General features: G+C 40.7%; 1 non-coding gene across 1 annotated transcript; it reads right to left on the bottom strand.

Annotated features, from left to right (window-relative positions):
• Window positions 1-18,639: 18,639 nt before the first annotated feature.
• Window positions 18,640-18,746, bottom strand: LOC148571648 (small nucleolar RNA R71). The gene has a single exon (XR_015907828.1). It is a non-coding gene; the product is annotated as a small nucleolar RNA R71 (small nucleolar RNA).
• Between the last annotated feature and the right edge of the window lie 6,545 nt (window positions 18,747-25,291).

Here is a 25,291-nt window from a genome sequence, read left to right on the forward strand (position 1 = left end):
ATACCATGGTGAGAAGGTACAGAGAAACAAAGAGCTTGAGATCTTCCTCTTGGAAGATCCCCACATAGCAGAAGATTGAGCTAGTGGAGCGTCCAACTTACGGACGTTAAAGCAAAGTGCTAGGTGGGAGACAACCCACCATGGTATGATCGTTCCTTTCTTTATTTTTAGTTTTTTCCTATTCAATAACTCTTCTCTTTCTTAGTACTTTCATGCATCTGCATTTACATGTTTTTACTTTAATTTAAAAAAAAAATTTTTGCCTACGTGACGCGATCGCATCAGCGACGCGTCCGCGTCACAGGGAGAATAAAGAAAAATAAAAATGAACAGAAAGTCACGCTGGAGTGTGGCTGGAGGCATGCCAATGGCACAAATCAACCCACGCGACCGCGTCGCATGGGAATCATGGCCTCCCACGCGACCGCGTGCCTCACGCGGCCGCGTGCGCTGAAGTTTTCGACGTAAAAGGGTGCACAATGAAATATTGTGCGAAAGTGATGCTGGATTGGTGCTGGAAGCACAATTCTTATCACGTGACCGCGTCGCTGACGCGGCCGCGTCATCCATCTCCTGGCGCACACTCACGCGATCGCGTGACCCATGCGATCGCGCCGTCCCAATTTTGGCAAACAATTTAATTTGAACAGAGAGTTGTGCTGGAGCGAGGCTACACTCGCGCTAGACACATAATATGGGTCACGCGACCACGTGACCGACGCGATCGCGTCACCTTACTTGAAGCGCATTCACGCGAACGCGTGCCCCACGCGGCCGCGTCACGTGCGCCGCACAGCTCAACCTAAATTGCCAAATTATCTTATCTTTCTCCCCTCCAAATCCTAGTTTTTCTTTTCCCCCCTTATTTCTTCCTTCCCCCTTCCCCCTTCTATCTCACCTTTCACTCTCTATCCCTCTTACGTCCATTAACAAGGTTTTACTTTCTTCTTTCCTCTTTCTTTTTTCTATCATTCTTATTATTTTATATGTTATTTTCTTCTTCTTTTCTTTTTTCTCTCATTATTCATATTTTCCTTCTTCTTTCTTTCCTTTTACATGGTGTTAGAAATTTTTATTTGAGTCTTATCCCTCATTATAAGCTTGTGGATTGTTGCAATTTGTTTGACAATTATTTTTATTCTATTTAAGGGATTACTTGCATGTTCACCTTCATACTTTCTATATCTTATTTACCATGCATGCCATGTGTTTGTGAAAAAGCTCAAATAGCATTATGCACTTCTCTATGTTGTTATACTATTCAATGCTTGCTTTTCACAACTTTCCTTTACTATTGTATTAATTGAATTTAATTGTCAATTCAAACGTGATGGTTTATTACAAAGTATTGCTTGGTCTATGCTACTCATGCCCTTTGCCGGCATGCCAATAAACACCTTGCGGTCACTTGTCTTTATATGCACTAGCTATTTTCCATTATTGGCTTTTCACATGTACTCGAGAGCATGTGTTAATGTCATATACATCCTAATGTGCACCCATCACCACTCTTCCGTTCTCTTCCTTGCTACATATCTATTTGAATTTAATTTACTTTCTCCTCTCTTTTCAGGATGGCCACCAAGAAAGGAAAGGAGAAAGCGACTCCTAAACCCCCAGCAAGAAGAGGCACTAAAAGAGCATTAGTGGCAGAGCCCTCTTCAACCGCAGTCAAGCCCTCAACAAAAAGAGTTAAGAGGATAATAAAGGTTGATGAAAAGGAGAAAGCCTTTCCAGCAAAGGACACTGCGCGATTTTCCAATCGCTACTGTGAGCAGATGTTCCCTATCCTGGCAGAAAGGAACTATAACAATGAATACCTTCTTATCCTCCTGTCCAACATTGCTACCTTTGTTGAGCCACAAATTGAACGAAGACAATGGGGTTTCCTACGGAGACAGCCAAGGCAGGTCAATCTTTCTTGGGTAGTTGAGTTCTACTCTAACTTCTACATGCCAACCCTGCAGTCTGTTTATGTCTGGCAGAAGCAAGTCCCCATCACAGAAGAGGCCATTCAGCAAGCTCTGAGTCTTCCCCCTATTCCAGAAGGAATGGACGCCTTCCAAGAAGCCACACTTAAGCGCCAGAGGTACCAATTTAACTTGGACTCCGTTCTCGGAGTTATCGCATTACCTGGTAGCCGTTGGATCTACGGATACCACCGTACCCGCCCTAAGAGAATCTTGGCTTCAGCACTTACCTTGGAGGCTCGTGTATGGGCACAGATTATGTCCCATTACGTCTTTCCAAGCACTCATGAGTCCTCCTTCACTGCGGACATGGCCGTTCTACTATGGTGCATCCTTACAGACCAACCTCTGAATCTCTCAAGGCATATCCGGAATGCTATGGGACACGTACAAATTGTGGGCAACTTACCTTTCCCCGCCTTGGTCTCAGATCTTATCTCAGCAGCCGGAGTCTCCTACAGAGCTGGGGACACCAAAGCCGTGCTTCCACGGGATGATCAGTATGTCCCTAACGGGAAATACCTCAGACTTCCAGCAGCCACTACAAGTCTTCCTACTGCTCCAGTTGAAGATAATCCTTCTTCAACACCACAAGCACCTACAACTGATGAATTGCTCCAGCAGATAATCGAAAGGTTGGATCGGCAAGAACACAAAGCTAAGTTGAGAGAGCGCCGTAACGAGCGCCGATTCAAACACCTCAAGGAGCTACTTAAGTGACACTTCAGGGACTCAGATACCCCGGACTCCACTTCTTTTACTAGCACAGGAAGCCATGATGGTCCCGACTGTGGAGATACTGCCACCAGCCCACCCCTGTTCCTGACAGACGGCACCGAGGACGGTGCAAAGCCTTAAGTGTGGGGAGGTCGGTCAGTACCTGACTTTCGGAGATAATTTCTTTTCCCTAGCACCAATAATTAGGATATTTTAGTTAGATTTTCTTTCTTTTATAGAATAGAATAAATTGCATAGGTTAGGATAGTTGCATGCATGTTCTACTTGATTGAAAAGACAATAAGTTTCTTTTAAGACTCTATCTTTGGAACAAAATTTTACTAATTTTTCAAAATTTTTATGATAAATTTGCTTGAGTTGTATTTGGAACATGATATTTGATCTAAAGAACACACAACCTGTGAAAGATTTGAGCCTTTATGTATGGTTACACTATTTAACCATAATTATTTCATTCTTGTGTGTTTACTTCTTTATGATTGTGATCTATATTTTGTTTTATCTTATATGTCCAATATTTATTATATTTGCATGCTTGCACATGATTGAGGCCATTATTTGTTTAACTCACTTATCCAAATTAAGCCTACCCTTTTCAATTACCTTTGTTAACCACTTTGAGCCTTTAAATCCCATTTGTTCTATATTTTACCACATTACTAACCTTAAGCTGAAAAACAATTGTATATCCCAAATTGAATCTTTGGTTAACTTAAGATAGAATTGTGTGTGCTAGTTAAGTATGGGAAATGTGGGAACAAAAGTTGTTAAGGGAATGTGTCATGAGAATTTAATGGGAATTTGGATACCTACTCATGTGAAACTATAAGAATTAAAAATCTATGTGCATTGATAAGCTATATTTATTTTAATGTCAAAAAAAATTTTATAAATAAATAAGGGGACAAAATGACCCCAATGTTAAATTCAGAATTCAAAGATCAATGCACATATGATAGAACCAAATATAAAGTTAATACATGAGTATGAATAGAAAAAGAGAATTCTGAGTAGCTAGGTATGAACTTTAAGATTACATTAAAAATATATAGGTTGGGTTGAAGCTTGGGTTAATTAAAGATTCAATTTATTAGCTCACTTAACCATATGTATACCCCTACCTGTACCTTAGCTCCATTACAACCTTGAAAAGACCTCATGATGTTTGCATTGGTATATTAACTGTTGTTGATTGGTTAGGAGAAGAACAAAAGTTAGAAAGCATGATTAGAGAAGGATAGAGTGATTACCCTATACACTAGAGATTAGAGCGTACATACATTATCAGTGAGGGTTCAATGCTTGAATTTTCATATTCCCTGCTTTCATGAGTGGTGCACGAATTGTGAATCACACTTTTCACAACGCGTACCACTAACCAGCAAGTGCACTGGGTCATCCAAGTAATACCTCACGTGAGTAAGGGTCGAATCCCACGGAGATTGTTAGTTTGAAGCAATCTATGATTATCTTGTAAATCTTAGTCAGGAAGTCAATTACGTTTATCAGTTGAATTGTGAATAACCAAGAGAGCATAAATTAAAGGTTACTTGTTGTGCAGTAATGGAGAATATGTTGGAGTTTTGGAGATGCTTAGTCTTCTGAATCTCTGCTTTCCTCTGTCTTCTGATTCACGCACGCACGTCCTCCTATGGCAAGCTGTGTGTTGGTGGATCACCGTTGTCAATGGCTACCTTCCCTCCTTCCAGTGAAAACTACGCTCACGCGCTCTGTCACAGCACGGCTAATCACCGGTTGGTTCTCGATCTGGTTGGAATAGGATTTACTATCCTTTTGCGCCTGTCACTAACGCCCAGCCTTCAGGAGTTTGAAGCTCGTCACAGTCATTCAATCCTTGAATCCTACTCGGAATACCACAGACAAGGTTTAGACTTTCCGGATTCTCATGAATGCCGCCATCAGTTCTGGCTTATACCACGGAGATTCTGATTAAAGAATCTAAGAGATACGCATTCAATCGGATATAGAACGGATGTGGTTGTCAGGCACACGTTCATGATTTGAGGAAGGTGATGAATGTCACAGATCATCACCTTCATCACAGTTAAGCGCGAATGAACATCTTAGATAGGAACAAGCGTGTTTGAATGGAAAACAGAAATACTTGCATTAATTCATCGAGACACAGCAGAGCTCCTCACCCCCAACAATGGAGTTTAGAGACTCATGCCGTCAGAGAATACAAAGTTTAGATCTGCAATATCATGAGATACAAAATAAGTCTCTAAAAGTTGTTTAAATACTAAACTAGTAGCCTAGGTTTACAAAAATTGGATAAACTATGATGGATGATGCAGAGATCCACTTCTGGGGCCCACTTGGTGTGTGCTGGGGCCCACATGGTGTGTGCTGGGGCTGAGACTTAAGCAATTCACGTGCAGAGGCCATTTGTGGAGTTGAACGCCAGTTTTTATGCCAGTTTGGGCGTTCAACTCCAGCTTTTGATCCTTTTCTGGCGCTGGACGCCAGAATTAGGCAGAGGACTGGCGTTGAACGCCAGTCTACGTCGTCTATCCTTGTGCAAAGTATGGACTATTATATATTGCTGGAAAGCCCTGGATGTCTACTTTCCAACGCAATTGGAAGCACGCCATTTCGAGTTCTGTAGCTCCAGAAAATCCACTTTGAGTGCAGGGAGGTCAGAATCCAACAGCATCAGCAGTCCTTTTTCAGCCTGAATCAGATTTTTGCTCAGCTCCTTCAATTTCAGCCAGAAAAATACCTGAAATTACAGAAAAACACACAACTCATAGTAAAGTCCAGAAATATGAATTTTTCCTAAAAACTAATGGAAATAAACTAAAAACTAACTAAAACATACTCTAAACTATATAAAATTATCCCCAAAAAGCGTATAAAATATCCGTTCATCACAACACCAAACTTAAACTGTTGCTTGTCCTCAAGCAACTTAGACAAATAAAATAGAAGACTAATAAGTTGAGAAGCAATAATATCTCAGAGTTTTTGAGTGAAGCTCAGATTCTAATTAGATGAGCGGGACTAGTAGCTTTTTGCTTCTGAACAGTTTTGGCATCTCACTTTATCCATTGAAGCTCAGAGTGATTGGCATCTATAGGAACTCAGAATTCAGATAGTGTTATTGATTCTCTTAGTTTAGTGTGATGATTCTTGAACACAGCTTCTTTATGAGTCTTGGCTGTGGCCCTAAGCACTTTGTTTTCCAGTATTACTACCGGATACATACATGCCACAGACACATAACTGGGTGAACCTTTTCAGATTGTGACTCAGCTTTGCTAAAGTCCCCAATTAGAGGTGTCCAGAGTTCTTAAGCACACTCTTCTTTTTGCTTTGGACCTTGACTTTAACCGCTCAGTCTCAAGTTTTCACTTGACACCTGCACGCCACAAGCACATGGTTAGGGACAGCTTGGTTCAGCCGCTTAGACCAGGATTTTAGTCCTTTAGGCCCTCCTATCCACTGATGCTCAAAGCCTTGGGATCCTTTTTATTTGCCCTTGCCTTTTGGTTTTAAGAGCTTTTGGCTTTTTCTGCTTGCTTTTTTTCTCTCTCTTTTTTTTTTTTTTTGCAAGCCTTGTTCTTTGCTGCTTTTTCTTGCTTCAAGAATCATTTTTATGATTTTCAGATTATCAATAACATGTCTCATGTTCTTCATTCTTTCAAGAGCCAACATATTTAACAGTCTTAAACAACAAATTCAAAAGACATATGCATTGTTCAAGCATTCATTCAGAAGACAGAAAGCATTGCCACCACATTTAACCAATTAGAATTTCTTTTATTAAACTCGAAATTTTATTGCTTCTTATTCAAAAGATCTACTATTTTATTCATGTTTAATGATGATGAGAAAAATAAACTATAGCTTAATTGGAGATAAAATCAAATAGATACTAATTACTATTATATGACTTCTAAGGTAGACTTTTTATAATGACACTGTCACAGAGTTAAGGCAGAAATTGGAAATTAACAACCTTTATTCTGGGGGTATGGGGGTTCCTCTGATCCTTGGGAGGCTTGGTATTACAGAAGACTTTTGGCGCTTCAGTTCCCTTAAGTCACGTCCCTGCTCCTCTTGTTCTTTAAACATATGGGTCAGCATTTGACTGTGTTCCTTCTGTTGTTTTATTATTTGCTCCATAGCTTCCTGTATCTTGGTGACAGACGTCTCAAGATATTCCCAATATTCCGCTTGAGGAATCTCTGGGAGGAATTCCTGTGCTCTCTTCTTGATAAGATCCTCCTGTGCTTGTTGTCTCTCCATTGATGCTTTGGTGATTGACTTTTCAATTAGGATATATTCAGTTATTCCCATCTTGACTCCAGCGTCCTTGCAGAGCAGAGAGATCACGCTTGGATAAGCCAACCTGGCCTCTTTTGAATTTTTGTTAGCAATCTTATAGAGCTCAGTTGAAATCAGCTGATGAACCTCCACTTCCTTTCCCATCATGATGCAATGAATCATCACTGCTCTTTTAACTGTGACTTCAGAACGGTTGCTAGTTGGCAACAGAGAATGCCCAATGAAGTCCAGCCATCCTCTGGCAACTGGTTTGAGATCCTCCCTCTTGAGTTGATTTGGGACGCCCTTTGTGTTGGTGGTCCACCTGGCTCCAGGGATACATATGTCCTCTAGAATCTTATCCAGGCCAATGTCTGCTCTCATCATCCTCCTGTTGAAGGAGTCTGGATCATCCTTTAGCTGAGGTAGCTTTAATATCTCTCTGATCTTGTCAGGGGTGGTATGAACAATCTTTCCCCTGACCATGGTCCGAAATTCGTAGCAGGCAGTTCCAGATAGTCTTTGCTTGTCAGTCTGCCACATATTAGCATAGAACTCCTGGACCATGTTCCTTCCTATTTTCGTTTCAAGATTAGCTAGGACTTCCCAGTTCCTGATTCGAATTTGCTCCTGGATCTCCGGATATTCGTCTTCTTTCAGATCGAATCTAACTTCCGGGATCACTGATCTCAGACCCATTACTTTAAGATAATGGTCTGAATGTTCTTTAGATAAGAACTTCCCTTGATTCCAAAGTGGTTTTGGAACGCTCTCTTTCTTGCCTCTTGGAGTGGATTGTTTTCCTTTGGGAGCCATGATCTTAGTGATCTCGGATAAACACACCAAACTTAGAGGTTTGCTTGTCCTCAAGCAAAAGAAAAGAAAGGAGAGGGATAGAAGGAGATCTAGATGCACTTGGTGATGGAGGAGGGGGGGGGGCGAACCCAATTCTTAAAGGGGTGGGGGGTGGGTTTTCGAAAAATTGGAAAAGATAAGATAAAAAGATTGAGTTGAAAAAGATAAGATAGAAGATATAGTTTAATTTTGAAAAGATAGGATAGATTTTTGAAAAAGATAAATTTGGATTTTGAAAAAGATAATATGAAGATTTGAAAAAGATATGGATTAGTTGAAAAGATTTTTGAGTGAAAAAGATAGATTTGTTTTCAGAAAAGATTTTGAAAAGAGTTGGATTGAATTTGGAAAGATGGATTTTTAGAAATCAGGGTTCTTGATATGTTCATGTAAAAATCATGCATTGAAGCATAAAATTTGAAATTAGAATGGAAATACGTGTGGGATAATTGGATTTGGCTCCTCCCTGTCTTTCTGGCGTTTGAACGCCCAAACACTGCTTGTTTTGGGCGTTCAACGCCCAAATGCTGATCTCCTGGGCGTTCAGCGCCCAGTTGCTGCCATTACTGGTGTTCAACGCCCAGTGGGTGGCCATTTCTGGCGTTGAACGCCCAGATTGCTACCATTACTGGCGTTCAGCGCCCAGTGGATGCCCATTTTGGGCGCTGAACGCCCAAAATGCCCCTTTACTGGCGTTTTCTTGCCATTGAGCTCTTTTACTCTGTTTTGTGTGCCGATTCCTTCTGTAACCCTGTAAACTTATACAAATGATTCTGTACCTTAGTGTCAGTGAACTTTATATAAACAAATAAAAATAAAAATAGGGCAAAAATTCTTAGAGGATTGATGCCCCATGGCTGGGTTGCCTCCCAGCAAGCGCTTCTTTATTGTCTTTAGCTGGACCTTGTTGAGCTTTTAATCTAGCTTCAGCCTTGAGCATTCTTGCTCAATGTTGCCTTCAAGATAATGCTTGATTCTCTGTCCATTGACAATGAACTTCTTATCAGAATCAATATCTTGAAGCTCCACATAACCATATGGTGACACACTTGTAATCACGTATGGTCCCCTCCACCGGGATTTCAGTTTCCCGAGGAATAGCCTGAGTCTAGAGTTAAACAACAGAACCTTCTGTCCTGGTTCAAAGATTCTAGATGACAGCTTTCTGTCATGCCACTTTTTTGATTTTTCTTTATATAGCTTGGCATTTTCGAAAGCTGTGAATCTGAACTCCTCTAGCTCATTTAGCTGGAGCAATCTTTTTTCTCCTGCTAATTTGGCATCCAAGTTTAGGAATCTGGTTGCCCAGTAGGCCTTATGTTCCAGTTCCACGGGCAGGTGACATGCCTTACCATACACCAGTTGGTATGGAGAGGTCCCTATAGGGGTCTTGAATGCTGTTCTGTAAGCCCACAGAGCATCATCCAAGCTCCTTGCCCAATCCTTTCTACGGGTATTTACTGTCCGTTCCAGAATTCTCTTTAATTCTCTGTTAGAGACTTCAGCCTGCCCATTGGTTTGTGGATGATATGGAGTGGCCACCTTGTGGCGAATTCCATACTGAACCATGGCAGAGTAAAGCTGTTTATTGCAGAAGTGAGTGCCCCCATCACTGATTAGTACTCTAGGGACACCAAACCTGCTAAAAATATGTTTCTGGAGGAACTTCAGCACTGTTTTAGTATCATTGGTGGGTGTGGCAATAGCCTCAACCCATTTTGATACATAGTCAACTGCCACCAGAATATAAGTGTTTGAGTATGATGGTGGGAAAGGTCCCATGAAGTCAATTCCCCATACGTCAAACAACTCAATTTCCAAGATTCCTTGTTGAGGCATGGCGTAACCATGAGGCAGATTACCAGCTCTTTGGCAACTGTCACAATTACGTACAAACTCTCGGGAATCTTTATAGAGTGTGGGCCAATAGAAGCCACATTGGAGGACCTTGGTGGCTGTTCGCTCACCTCCGAAATGGCCTCCATATTGAGATCCGTGGCAATGCCATAGGATTCTCTGTGCTTCCTCTCTGGGGACACACCTACGGATAATTCCGTCTGCACATCTCTTAAAGAGATAGGGTTCATCCCACAAGTAGTACTTTGCATCAGTGACTAATTTCTTCTTTTGTATTCTATTGTACTCCTTGGGTATGAACCGTGCAGCTTTATAGTTTGCAATATCGGCAAACCATGGTGCTTCCTGAATGGCAAATAGATGCTCATCAGGGAACGTCTCAGAGATCTCAAGAAAGGGGAGGGACGTCCCTTCCACTGGCTCTATCCGGGACAGATGATCAGCCACTTGGTTCTCTGTCCCTTTTCTGTCTCTTATTTCTATATCAAACTCTTGCAGAAGCAATACCCATCTGATGAGCCTGGGTTTTGAATCCTGCTTTGTGAGTAGATATTTAAGAGTAGCATGGTCAGTATACACAATCACTTTTGATCCTACTAAGTATGATCTGAACTTGTCAATGGCGTAAACCACTGCAAGTAGTTCTTTTTCTGTGGTTGTGTAATTTTTCTGGGCATCATTTAGAATGCGACTGGCATAATAAATGACATGCAGAAGCTTGTCATGCCTCTGTCCCAATACTGCACCAATGGCATGATCACTGGCATCACACATTAACTCAAATGGCAATGTCCAGTCTGGTGCAGAAATGACTGGTGCTGTGACCAGCTTAGCTTTCAGCATTTCAAACGCTTGCAGGCATGCTGTGTCAAACACAAATGGTGTGTTAGCAGCTAGCAGATTGCTTAAAGGTTTTGCGATTTTTGAAAAATCCTTTATAAACCTCCTATAGAATCCTGCATGCCCCAGAAAGCTTCTGATTGCCTTAACATTGGCAGGTGGTGGTAATTTTTCAATTACCTCTATTTTTGCTTGATCCACCTCTATTCCCTTGTTTGAGATTTTATGCCCAAGAACAATTCCTTCAGTCACCATGAAGTGACACTTTTCCCAGTTTAAAACTAGGTTGGTTTCTTGGCATCTTTTCAGAACAAGTTTCAGGTGATCAAGACAGGAGCTGAATGAGTCTCCATATACTGAGAAGTCATCCATGAAGACTTCCAGAAATTTTTCCACCATGTCAGAGAAAATAGAGAGCATGCATCTCTGGAAGGTTGCAGGCGCATTGCATAGCCCAAATGGCATCCTTCTATAAGCAAACACTCCAGATGGGCATGTGAATGCTGTTTTCTCTTGATCCTGGGGATCCACTGCAATCTGGTTATAGCCTGAATATCCATCCAAAAAGCAGTAATAATCATGACCTGCTAGTCTCTCTAGCATCTGGTCTATGAATGGTAAAGGAAAATGATCCTTTCTGGTGGCTGTATTGAGCCTTCTGTAGTCAATACACATGCGCCACTCTGTAACTGTTCTTGTGGGAACTAGTTCATTTTTTTCATTATGAATCATTGTCATGCTTCCCTTTTTTGGGACGACTTGAACAGGGCTCACCCAGGGGCTATCAGAAATAGGATAAATAATCCCAGCCTCTAGTAACTTGGTGACCTCTTTCTGCACCACTTTCTTCATGGCTGGATTTAGCCGCCTCTGTGGTTGAACCACTGGTTTGGCATTATCCTCCAATAGGATTTTGTGCATGCATCTAGCTGGGCTTATGCCCTTAAGGTCATCTATGGACCACCCAAGAGCTGTCTTGTGTGTCCTTAGCACTTGAATAAGTGCTTCCTCTTCCTGTGAATTTAAAGCAGAGCTTATGATCACTGGAAAAGTGTCACCTTCTCCCAGAAATGCATATTTCAAGGATGGTGGTAGTGGCTTGAGCTCGGGTTTAGGAGGTTTTTCCTCTTTCAGAAGAAAGTTCAGAGGCTCTTTCATGTCCTCTGAATCCTCCAAATCAGGCTGAACATCTTTAAAGATGTCTTCCAACTCTGATTCGAGACTCTCAGCCATGTTGATCTCTTCTACCAAAGAGTCAATGAGATCAACTTTCATGCAGTCTGTTGATGTGTCTGGATGCTGCATGGCTTTGACAGCGTTCAACTTAAACTCATCATCATTGACTCTCAGGGTTATTTCCCCCTGTTGGACATCAATGAGGGATCGTCCAGTTGCTAGGAAGGGTCTTCCTAGAATGAGAGTAGCACTCTTGTGCTCCTCCATTTCCAGCACAACAAAGTCAGTGGGAAAGGCGAATGGCCCAACTCTGACAATCATGTCCTCAATCACGCCTGATGGGTATTTAGTGGAACCATCAGCAAGTTGGAGACATATCCGGGTTGGTTTAACTTCTTCAGTTAAGCCAAGCTTCCTGATAGTTGATGCAGGTATCAGGTTGATGCTTGCCCCAAGATCGCATAAAGCTGTCTTGGTGCAATCACCTTCTAATATGCATGGTATCAGAAAACTCCCAGGGTCTTTAAGCTTTTCAAGAAAGCTTTTTAGAATGACTGCACTGCATTCTTCAATGAGGAGAACTCTTTCTGTTTCTCTCCACTCCTTTTTATGACTCAAGATCTCTTTCATGAACTTGGCATAAGAAGGTATTTGCTCAAGTGCCTCTGCAAATGGAATCTTTATTTCAAGAGTCCTTAGATAATCTGCAAAGCGAGCAAATTGCTTATCCTGCTCCTCTTTCTGGAGTTTTTGAGGATAAGGTATCTTGGCTTTATATTCCTCAACCTTAGTGGTTAAAGAAGCCTTTCTAGAGGGGTTGCTATCAGCACTTGTGTGTGTCTGATCCCTCACTGGCAATTGAGTGCCAGAGTCAGAAGCTGGAGTGACGTTAGACGCCAGCTCACTGTCTGTTCCTGGCGCCTGAACGCCAGAAATGTGCCCATGTTGGGCGTTCAACGCTGGATTCTGCCCCATTTGGGCGTTCAACGCCAGTTTCTTGTCCATTTCTGGCGTTGAACGCCAATCCTGCCTTGTTTCTGGCGCTGAACGCCAGTTTTGGGCATGGTCTGGGCGTTCAGCGCCAGCCTTCCACCCATTTTCTGGCGTTTTAGTGCCAGAATTATTTTTCCCTGGGCTCTTACTGTCCTCAGGTGAATCTTTGGTGGGTCGCTCATTTCTTGAATTTTTGATGCCTTGAGGTGGGGTATTTAATGTTTTCCCACTTCTTAATTGAACTGCTTGGCATTCTTCTGCTATTTGCCTTGATAGCTGCTGCTTTGTTTGCTTAAACTGTTCGTCCATATGTATATTAGCTATCCTTGTCTCCTGTAGCCTGTCCTTGAATTCAGCTAGCTGCTTTGTTAGAAAATCCAATTGCTGGTTGAATTCAGCATCTTATTTTACAGTACTGAATTCAACAGTTACTGTTTTAACCTCTTCATTCATGGAAGGGTTGCTGCTTAGATACAGATGCTGATTCCTGGCAACTGTATCAATGAGCTCTTGAGCCTCTTCAATTGTCTTTCTCATATGGATAGATCCACCAGCTGAGTAATCTAGAGACATCTGAGCTCCTTCTGCAAGCCCATAGTAGAAGATGTCTAACTGAACCCACTCTGAAAACATTTCAGAGGGGCATTTTCGTAGCATCTCTCTGTATCTCTCCCAGGCATCATAAAGAGATTCATTATCTCCTTGTTTAAAGCCTTGGATGTCCAGCCTTAGCTGTGTCATCCTTTTTGGAGGAAAATACTGATTCAGAAATTTTTCTGTCAGCTGCTTCCATGTTCTTATGCTGGCCTTAGGTTGGTTATTTAACCACCTCTTAGCTTGATCTTTTACAGCAAATGGAAACAGTAATAGTCGGTAGACATCCTGATCTATTTCCTTATCATGTACTGTGTCAGCAATTTGTAAAAATTGTGCCAGAAACTCTGTAGGTTCTTCCTGTGGAAGACCGGAATACTGGCAACTTTGCTGCACCATGATAATGAGCTGAGGATTCAACTCAAAGCTACTAACTCCAATGGAGGGTATGCATATGCTACTCCCATATGAAGCAGTAGAGGGGTTAGAATATGACCCCAGAGTCCTCCTGGACTGTTCATTTCCACTTATGTCCATGATGGATATATGAGTATAACTTGGACTGATTTATCTTTTTATTTATTTTATTTTATAAGAAGTAAATACTTAAATAAAATAAAATAACTAAAAAGAATTTGAATTTTGAAATTAATATTTTTTTTAAATAAAAAATAAAAATTAATTAGTTAATAAAAAAGAAATTTTTGAAAAAGAGGGAAGATATTTTCGAAATTTAGAGAGAGAGAGTTAGTTAGGTAGTTTTGAAAAAGTTAAGAAACAAACAAAAAGTTAGTTAGTTAGTTGAAACAAATTTTGAAAAGTTAAGAAGTTAGGAAGTTAGAAGAGATATTTTGAAAAGATATTTTTGAATTTAGTGAGGAGAGAGAAAAACAATAAGATAGTACAAGATTTAAAATTTTTAGATCTAATGCTCCTTGTTTTTGAAAATTTTGGAGGGAAAACACCAAGGAACACCAAACTTAAAAATTTTAAGATCAAGACACAAGGAAAACTCAAGAACACTTTGAAGACTCACAAGAACACAAGAACATGAAGAAAGAACACCAAACTTAAAATTTTTAGAAAACCAAACTAAAATTTTCGAAAACCAAAGGGAAATCAACAAGAAAACACCAAACTTAAAGTTTGGCACAGGATTTAATAGAAAAATTATTTTTGAAAAAGGTTTTTTTTTTAAAAAATATGATAGCCAATTATCATGAACATAAACACCACGTTCTAATTAACTGAGCTATAATTTTAAAGTGTTTTAACAGGGGATAATAAAAGACTCTAAACCAAAAAGAAAGATTTTTTTCCTAATCTAAGCAACAAAATAATTCGTCAGTTGTTCAAACACGAACAATCCCCGGCAACGGCGTCAAAAACTTGGTGCACGAATTGTGAATCACACTTTTCACAACGCGTACCACTAACCAGCAAGTGCACTGGGTCATCCAAGTAATACCTCACGTGAGTAAGGGTCGAATCCCACGGAGATTGTTGGTTTGAAGCAATCTATGATTATCTTGTAAATCTTAGTCAGGAAGTCAATTACGTTTATCAGTTGAATTGTGAATAACCAAGAGAGCATAAATTAAAGGTTACTTGTTGTGCAGTAATGGAGAATATGTTGGAGTTTTGGAGATGCTTAGTCTTCTGAATCTCTGCTTTCCTCTGTCTTCTGATTCACGCACGCACGTCCTCCTATGGCAAGCTGTGTGTTGGTGGATCACCGTTGTCAATGGCTACCTTCCCTCCTTCCAGTGAAAACTACGCTCACGCGCTCTGTCACAGCACGGCTAATCACCGGTTGGTTCTCGATCTGGTTGGAATAGGATTTACTATCCTTTTGCGCCTGTCACTAACGCCCAGCCTTCAGGAGTTTGAAGCTCATCACAGTCATTCAATCCTTGAATCCTACTCGGAATACCACAGACAAGGTTTAGACTTTCCGGATTCTCATGAATGCCGCCATCAGTTCTAGCTTATACCACGGAGATTCTGATTAAAGAATCTAAGAGATACTCATTCAATCGGATATAGAACGGAGGTGGTTGTCAGGCACACGTTCATGATTTGAGGAAGGTGATGAATGTCACAGATCATCACCTTCATCACAGTTAAGCGCGAATGAACATCTTAGATAGGAACAAGCGTGTTTGAATGGAAAACAGAAATACTTGCATTAATTCATCGAGACACAGCAGAGCTCCTCACCCCCAACAATGGAGTTTAGAGACTCATGCCGTCAGAGAATACAAAGTTTAGATCTGCAATGTCATGAGATACAAAATAAGTCTCTAAAAGTTGTTTAAATACTAAACTAGTAGCCTAGGTTTACAAAAATTGGATAAACTATGATGGATGATGCAGAGATCCACTTCTGGGGCCCACTTGGTGTGTGCTGGGGCTGAGACTTAAGCAATTCACGTGCAGAGGCCATTTGTGGAGTTGAACGCCAGTTTTTATGCCAGTTTGGGCGTTCAACTCCAGCTTTTGATCCTTTTCTGGCGCTGGACGCCAGAATTGGGCAGAGGACTGGCGTTGAACGCCAGTTTACGTCGTCTATCTTTGTGCAAAGTATGGACTATTATATATTGCTGGAAAGCCCTGGATGTCTACTTTCCAACGCAATTGGAAGCACGCCATTTCGAGTTCTTTAGCTCCAGAAAATCCACTTTGAGTGCAGGGAGGTCAGAATCCAACAGCATCAGCAGTCCTTTTTCAGCCTGAATCAGATTTTTGCTCAGCTCCTTCAATTTCAGCCAGAAAAATACCTGAAATTACAGAAAAACACACAACTCATAGTAAAGTCCAGAAATATGAATTTTTCCTAAAAACTAATGGAAATAAACTAAAAACTAACTAAAACATACTCTAAACTATATAAAATTATCCCCAAAAAGCGTATAAAATATCCGTTCATCAATGAGCTATCTTCTTACACCTTTATCTGTTTTATTGTATAATAGTAGAATTAGTGGAATTTGATTTGTAATTGTTTTGAAGAGCTTATTTACTTTTGATCAAGTGGACAAGAATCATATAGTTGCATTTATTTATATATATATATATATATAGGCTTGCATTGCATTTCATGAGTTTCTACATGTTCATACTTATTTCCTTATCTCCTTCAATTAAGCATGAGGACATGCTAAGGTTTAAGTGTGGGGAGGTTGATAAACCACTATTTTATGGTTTATATTGTGTTTAATTGTGTGGTTTTATCATGATCCTTACCCATTTATTCATTAAATTAGCATGAAATTATAATTCCTTCCTGAATTTATAACATGTTTGAAAACTGCTTCCTAGAGACTTTAATTATGTATTTTTAATTCTCCTTTATTCTATTTGATGCCGTGATCTGTGTGTTGAATGTTTCAGACTTTATAGGGCATGAATGAGTTGGAGATTGGAAAGGAAGCTAGCAAAAATGGGAGGAACACAAGAATTTAAGGAGATAACCAGCGAGAAGTGACGCTGTCGCATGGCTCACGCGACCGCGCGAAGGAGAGCAAATCACAGTGACGCGGCCGCATGGCTCACGTGGCCGCGCGGATTGGAAAAGCTCAGGCGATGTGGTAGCGTGGACGACGCGAACGCGTGGCAAGGAAAAGCGCGAATGACGCGTCCGCATGGATGACGCGATCGCGTGATATGTGCGATCTGCATAATCTGCAGACTTCGCTGGGGGCGATTTTGGACCTTATTTCGACCCAGTTTTCGGCCCGGAACAGCAGACTAGAGCCAGAGAATATGCAGAAACAAAGGACAGCATTCATTCTACACAGTTGACAGTTTTAGATCTAGTTTTTCCCCCTCTAGGTTTCTTTCCCTAGGTTTAAGAATTTTAATTTTCAGTTGGTCTTAGCATTGGAACATTGAGAAGAGTTATTTCCTCATCAAGACTTCGTCATTCTAGTTCGTTCTCTTAACTTTGGTTTTATTCTTCCATGTTCTTTGCTTTGTTCAATTTTGTTATTTGAATATTTTCATGATTATTTCATACAAGGATTATTTCTCCCATTTTAATTTATTTTTCATTCCAATAATCATGTCTTCTTTTAATTCCCTTTCATGTGTTATGGATTTATTATTTGCAATGAGTGAGTAGTTCCCTCACTTGATGGGGAGTTGAAGGAACTCTTGAGTTGGAAGGATTGAAAGAAAAATTGTAATTGGGTTAACTGTTGGATTGTTATCTAATCACTAACACCAATCCCTTTGAACTAAGTGGGTTGCAACTCGTGAATAGATCTAGCATTCCAACTTGTTTGACTTTCCTTTACCTAGTAAGGGATAACTAAACAGAGCAACCATTAATTATAAATTAATCTTGAAATCATCCCATCAATAATAGAGATTCCAACTAATCAACTCCCAGTCAAGGCTTTTATTCATATTATTTAAATTTCCTCTTTTTAATTTTCCTTCTACTTAACTCAACTTCTTGGAACATCTGATTAATAAAATAGCACACTTTTTTGCAACTCGTTGGGAGACGACCTGGGACTCCAACTCCTAGTAATTTTTAATTTAAACTCTCTGTGACATATTTCTAAATTGATAGGCAGATTTTCGGTGAGTTAAGAACTATACTTGCAACGTAACTATTTTAATAATTTCTAATTCACCAACTTCTGCGCCTCATCAATTTTTGGCGCCGTTGCCGGGGAGTTGCAATAGAGTGCTAAAGTTATTAATTAGAATTTATTTATTTGCATTTTATTTTATTTTGCTACTATGAGCTGCATGTTTCTTCCGTCAAATGATGCGTTCACTTCCTGATCCGCGCTTGCTAATATTCGATCCTGAAATTGAAAGGACTATTTCGCGAATAAGGCGAGAACAGTGTCGGTTAGTCCGCTCTGAGGGCGGATCTGAGAGTGAACTTGAGGAAGAAACCAGCCCCCGTTCTACTGATTTGGTTGTTTTACGTGCAGAAGACATGGCAGCTAGGAGAGTTACCATCCAGGAGGAAGGAGCCCCTGATTTTACAATGCAACCGTTTCAAGCGCATCATCCAGCGGTAGCTACAGATTTTGAAATAAAGACTGCACTGCTAAATTTGATGCCCAAGTTTCATGGCCTACCTGCTCAAGAGCCTATCAAGCACTTAAGAGATTTCCAGGCAGTCTGTTCTACTGTCAGGCGTGATGGTACTGATGAAACTTTAATTTTGCTGAAAGCTTTCCCGTTTTCTCTCGAGGGAAAAGCAAGAGAGTGGTACTACACTCAACCTCTGGCAAATGTATCCAACTGGGATACACTCAGAAAGGAGTTTTTGGAAAAATTCTTTCCATCTGAAGTTACTGATAAACTGAGGAAGGATATTTCCACAATTGTTCAGGATGACAATGAAACTCTCTTTGAATACTGGGAGCGCTTCAATAATCTTCTGGAAGCATGCCCCCACCACAGGATTGACAAGATAGTGTTACTTAGCTATATCACACAGGGCATGAGGCCCCAAGATAAGACCACATTGGAAAGTGCTAGCAATGGGTCTATGAAGAAGTACAAAACCACCGATGAAGTTTGGCAATTGATCAGTGATTTAGCTAAATCTACTAGGAACCACAGGCAAAAGCAAGGCCGTTCAAAAGCCGTTGCAGAAGTATCCTCTAATAGAGAGACTGCTGCTTTAGCTCAGAGTATATGCGAGATGACCAACTTGCTGAAGCAGATGCAATTGAATCAACAGCAAGCTCAGCAAGCTCCTCCACCACAGTAAAACCAACAACTAGTCCCGCAAAGAATTTGTAGAATCTGTGCTGATTATAGCCATTACACTGATGAATGCCCGTAGCTCCAACAAGAAGACAACATGGTGGCATCCACTCATAACTTCTATGACCGCCCCAACCAAGGGTACAATCAAAGTGGAAATAATAACCATGGATGGCAGGACAATTCTAACCAGAATTGGAGGGACAACAATAACAGAAGAGGCAGAGATAATCAGGAAAATCAGAGGTGGAATAATAACAACAACAGGCAGCAGAATCAACCTTACAGAGCACCTCACCTGAGGCAAAACCAAGGACCACAGAACAATCAACAGCAGACATCCCAATTTACTCATTCTTCTTTATCTCCTAATGAAGAGCTACTACAATCTTTTGAGCGAAGACAACAGACCATGGAAAATAACATGAATAATATTAACGCCAGTCTGAATGGTCTCACCTCTACTTTGCAATCTCTTATGTCACAGCTTGGATCAACGCAAAATTCCAGTAACCAACCTTCAAGCTCCACTGGAATCCCCTCTCAACCATTACCCAATCCAAAGGGAGGCATTAATGCCATCACCCTAAGGTCGGGAACCACACTGCAGGAGAGGAGTCAGGAGGAACCAAGCCTACCAGAACACACCTCAGCTGAAGAGGTAGTAGAAATAGAAGATGTTGAAGAGGAAGAGGACATACAGGACATAGCTGAAGAAGAAATAGCTCAACCACAGGAGGAAGCACCAAAAGGCGCAGATACTACAGAAAACACTACTCCCATTCCATTTCCACAACTTGCAAGGAACCCCAGGAAGCAGCTGGAACCCGACCCCAAAATGGTAGAAATATTCAAAAAGGTTGAGGTAACTGTTCCTCTTTTTGATGTTATTCAGCAGGTACCTAAATATGCAAAGTTTCTAAAAGACTTATGTATCCATAAAGACAAAATTAATGAATTAGAAACTATTCCTTTAGGTAGTTCTATATCTGCTTTAATAGGAGGATTACCTGAAAAATGTAGTGATCCAGGTCCTTGTATAGTTAGCTGTACTATTGGTGGTGTAGTAATTTATGATTGCATGTGTGATTTAGGAGCATGTGTCAGTATAATGCCTTTGTCTATATATGATATTTTTAGGCTCCCTCCCTTAAAAAGGTCGGCAGCTCGTTTTGTGTTAGCAGATAAAAGCATTATTACAGTGGCTGGAGTTGCTGAAGATGTTTTGGTGAACATTAAAGGACTTACATTTCCCACTGATTTTTATATCTTGGAGATGCCCCATAATGATTCAGATAAGCCATCATCAATCCTACTTGGAAGACCATTCCTGAAGACATCAAAATTCAAATTGGATGCTTTTTCAGGAACATACTCCTTTGAAATAGATGGCCGCATAGTAATCTTCAATCTGAATGGAGTCATTGACGACCCCCCAGAAGATCGTTCTATCTTTCAGTGTGATGTCATAGACGAAAGTGTAGCTGAAGTTCACAAGGAAGAGTTAGAAGAGAGGCACACTGGACAAGGTCCAAGTGTGGGAACCCTCTTAACTGACAATGAGGGCACTTCGTCATTTTCACAAGCTCCAGATAATCCAGAGCCTGTCCATGATCAAAAGTTAGAATTGAAACCCCTCCCTCCACATCTCAAATATGCCTATCTCGAAGATGAGCAGAGGTTTCCAGTTATCATTGCAAGGAAACTTACTTCTCAACAAGAAGAGTAGTTACTTGATGTGCTGAGAAAGCATAAGAAGGCAATTGGGTAGAGCTTGGCAGACATAGTAGGCATCAACCCTCAAGTATGTGAGCACAGAATATTCTTAGAAGAGGGATCAAGACCTGTCCGTCAACCCCAAAGAAGATTGAATCCCACCATCTTGGAAGTTGTCAAAAAGGAAGTGACCAGACTATTGGAAGTAGGTATCATATATCCCATTTCAGACAGTGAATGGGTAAGTCCAGTACAAGTGGTGCCCAAGAAATCTGGGGTTACTACAGTGAAGAATGAGCATGGAGAGCTCATAGCAACTAGAGTTCAGAATGCTTGGAGAGTCTGCATTGATTACAGGCGTCTCAACCAGGCTACCCGTAAGGATCACTACCTACTTCCATTCATTGATCAAATGCTGGATCGCCTGTCAGGTAAATCACATTATTGCTTTTTAGATGGTTACACAGGTTATTTCCAGATCCATATAGCTCCTGAGGATCAGGAAAAGACTACTTTTACATGTCATTTTGGGACTTATGCTTATAAGAGAATGCCCTTTGGTTTGTGCAATGCACCAGCTACTTTCCAAAGGTGCATGATGAGTCTTTTCTCTGATCTTATTGAGGACTGTATGGCAAGGAAAAGCGCGAATGACGCGTCCGCATGGATGACGCGATCGCGTGACATGTGTGATCTGCATAATCTGCAGACTTCGCTGGGGGCGATTTTGGACCTTATTTCGACCCAGTTTTTGGCCAGGAACAGCAGACTAGAGCCAGAGAATATGCAGAAACAAATGACAGCATTCATTCTACACAGTTGACAGTTTTAGATCTAGTTTTTCCCCCTCTAGGTTTCTTTCCCTAGGTTTAAGAATTTTAATTTTCAATTGGTCTTAGCATTGGAACATTGAGAAAAGTTATTTCCTCATCAAGACTTCGTCATTCTAGTTCGTTCTCTTAACTTTGGTTTTATTCTTCCATGTTCTTTGCTTTGTTCAATTTTGTTATTTGAATATTTTCATGATTATTTCGTACAAGGATTATTTCTCCCATTTTAATTTATTTTCCCTTCCAATAATCATGTCTTATTTTAATTCCCTTTCATGTGTTATGGATTTATTATTTGCAATGAGTGAGTAGTTCCCTCACTTGATGGGGAGTTGATTGAAAGGAACTCTTGAGTTGGGAGGATTGAAAGAAAAATTGTAATTAGGTTAACTGTTGGATTGTTATCTAATCACTAACACCAATCCCTTTGAACTAAGTGGGTTGCAACTTGTGAATAGATCTAGCATTCCAACTTGTTTGACTTTCCTTTACCTAGTAAGGGATAACTAAATAGAGCAACCATTAATTATAAATTAATCTTGAAATCATCCCATCAATAATAGAGATTCCAACTAATCAACTCCCAGTCAAGGCTTTTATTCATATTATTTAAATTTCCTCTTTTTAATTTTCCCTCTACTTAACTCAACTTCTTGGAACATCTGATTAATAAAATAGCACACTTTTCTGCAACTCGTTGGGAGACGACCTGGGACTCCAACTCCCAGTAATTTTTAATTTAAACTCTCTGTGACATATTTCTAAATTGATAGGCAGATTTTCGGTGAGTTAAGAACTATACTTGCAACGTAACTATTTTAATAATTTCTAATTCACCAACTTTTGCGCCTCATCAGGGATGCACGACTGAGGGACAGTCCAATAGTTAGCTACCAGGACTTATTGGGTTGGCTTTATAATCGACAGATGAGACTCATCAGCCACTAGGACAAGCATGCATCATATGCATTATATGTGATTTGTTTGGAATGCTTAACTGGTTGCATCATTACTTGCTAATTGCCTAATTGTCTTACTTGCTTCCTACTTGTGCATTTCTTGTGTGATATACTTGTGTTTGCATATCTTTACTGTTGACGGTTGGGAGGTTTGAAGGACTTGGAAATGGAATATTTAGTTAGATTGAAGATCCTTAAGTTAGTTGCCTACTTTTACATTTCTCATGGTTTAGTATATTTATACGCTTTGATTATATCTGGAAGTTCTAGGATTGCCTTCGACTTTCCCAGGACATTACATGTTAGATATTTGGGTACTGTTACCATGCTGAGAACCTCCGGTTCTCACCCATGCGGATTTTGTGGTTTTCAGATGCAGGACGTGAGGCTTCTCGCTGAGGCATGCTGGAGACTTCCTTTTTGGCAAAGATCCTTAGCTCTGGGGATTTTATTTTGATCTTATGTACTTATTTAGATACTTATATTCTCTACTATATATATATATATATATTGTATTAACTCCTCTTAGAGGTTATTTTGGAGAAAATAGGTTTTGTATTTTGTCTTTTGGGAACTTTTGGGAGTTCCTACTATATGTGTATGTATACTATTATTTGCTCATATCGGTTATCTTCGTAAACTGAGTCCCGAGCCTTGATATCCGTATTATTGGAACTCTTTTGTATATCATCTCGTGTTAGCTTATCTTATATCTGTTTCATTTACGTTATCGATTGGAGTGTTGCACTTTTCGATTTACCGGTTTTGATTTACCCCTTTTTCTTCAAAGGCTCCTAGTTACCCTTTTCACACTATTATATTTACTAAATTCTATTTCTAGAGGTCGTAATACCTCGCCACCTATGTTTTATGATTTAAGCATAAGACTCTGTGTGGTAGGGTGTTACATTATGGTATCAGAGCAGTTCGTTCCTGTAGAGCCTGAGGGACGGACTGACTATGCTTCTGTGTATTCTCTGTGTCTGTGTTTATGTGCTATTAGAATATCTGACTGATATAACTGGCATAAATGTTCATGAGCATGCATTTGGGACTTTGAAGCACTAGACTTCCGATATTGAGACTGATCAACTTGATATCGATTGTTTGGTGTGTATAGAAACCAGATGGCGCCTCGTGGACGCGGTCGAGGCCGTGGGAGGGGATGTGCCGGTGCTCAAGGGCCAGAAACCAATCCGAATGACCCGGCTAATTTCATGACTGCATTGTAAAATATGGCTACTGCTATGTAGGCCACTGCTGAGGCACTCGGGCAGCAGATGAACAACAATCATAATGGGGGGAATGGCGGAAATGGGACTCATGGTCCGATGACGTTGGCGACCTTCTTAAAGGTTAATCCGCCAAAGTTCAAAGGAACCACCAATTCGACTGAAGCCAATACTTGGTTTTAGGCCATGGAGCGAGTACTGCAAGCGCAGCTAGTGCCTGAAGAGTGTAAAGTCCCACATCAGTTGGAGAGGGGAACGAAGCATGTCTTATAAGGGTGTGGATACCTCTCCCTAGCATGACGCGTTTTGACGAGTGAGTATGGGGGCTTCAGCTATCATCCCTATCGTCAAAGGCAAAATCGTGAGGCCTTGTGTGCCAAAGTGGACAATATCGTGCTAGCGGGTGGTCTGGGCTATTATAAAGAGCAGTGTATCAAATTCGCTACTTATCTGCTCATTGGAGAAGCATCGCATTGGTGGCAAGGGGCCCGACGACTCCTGCAGCAGGGTGATTACCCTATCACTTGGGATGCTTTCCAGGAGGAATTCTATAAGAAGTACTTCCCAAATTCCTCCCGGACGGCAAAGGAGCTTGAGTTATTGCAGCTGAAGCAGGGTGCTATGTCTATGTCTGAGTATACAGACAAATTTGAGGAGTTGTTCAGGTTTTCCTGCATGTGTCAAGGAGCTCCGAGGGACTTCGAGGAGTGGAAATGTATATGAAGGAGGGCTCCGAAGCGACATTTACAGTTCAGTAGGGCCTATGGAGATCAGGACCTTCTCCAAGTTGGTGAACAAGAGCAGAGTGGCCGAAGAATGTGTGAAGAAGGCAGCTGCTGAGAGAGGAAGCTATAGGGGACCATTCCTGCAGAACCGAGGAAAGAGCTTCACCCCTAGAGGTCCGCTTTTCAAGCGGGGAGGCTTCGTATCACAGAGGACTCAGTGTAAGAACCGAAATTTTCCACACAAAATTGTCTTAATAAAAATAATAATCTTAAGTGCCCGAGATGGATTCAAAATTTAGAAGTTTTAATTTAAAAATATAAATGTGAAATTTGATTTCAGTGAATTATTCTGAGTTGGAAAATGTTTTTCTTTCGAAAAGTTTTTGTAAAAAAATGCATACTGGCGCTTAAGCTGGCAGTACCGGCTTTAGTCTGTCCAGTACCGCATATTTTAGAAAATAATATTTTGAAGATTGATTTATTGTTTTGAAAGGACAAAAATAATTTAGAATTTAAAACTGGGCACTAATCTTAAAGGTTTTGGCCAAAAGTGGGCCAAACGGGCTAAAAACGCTAACGGGTTGGACCAGGCCCAAGGCCCAACATATATGGCTCATTTAATGAGCTTTTAAGCTCATTTCTTCCCCCAAATGAGAGAGAGCCGCGGTTTTGAGATGAGAGGAGAAGAGGGGAGTGATTACTATTCACTTCACCTTCTGGGAGTCATAACTTTTGATCCGGAGCTCCGATTGACGAGCCGTTTGTGGTCACGTGAAG

Source organism: Arachis ipaensis, chromosome B3 (genome assembly GCF_059453495.1).
Source record: "Arachis ipaensis isolate K30076 ecotype BB chromosome B3, ASM5945349v1, whole genome shotgun sequence".
Classification (NCBI taxonomy): domain Eukaryota; kingdom Viridiplantae; phylum Streptophyta; class Magnoliopsida; order Fabales; family Fabaceae; genus Arachis; species Arachis ipaensis.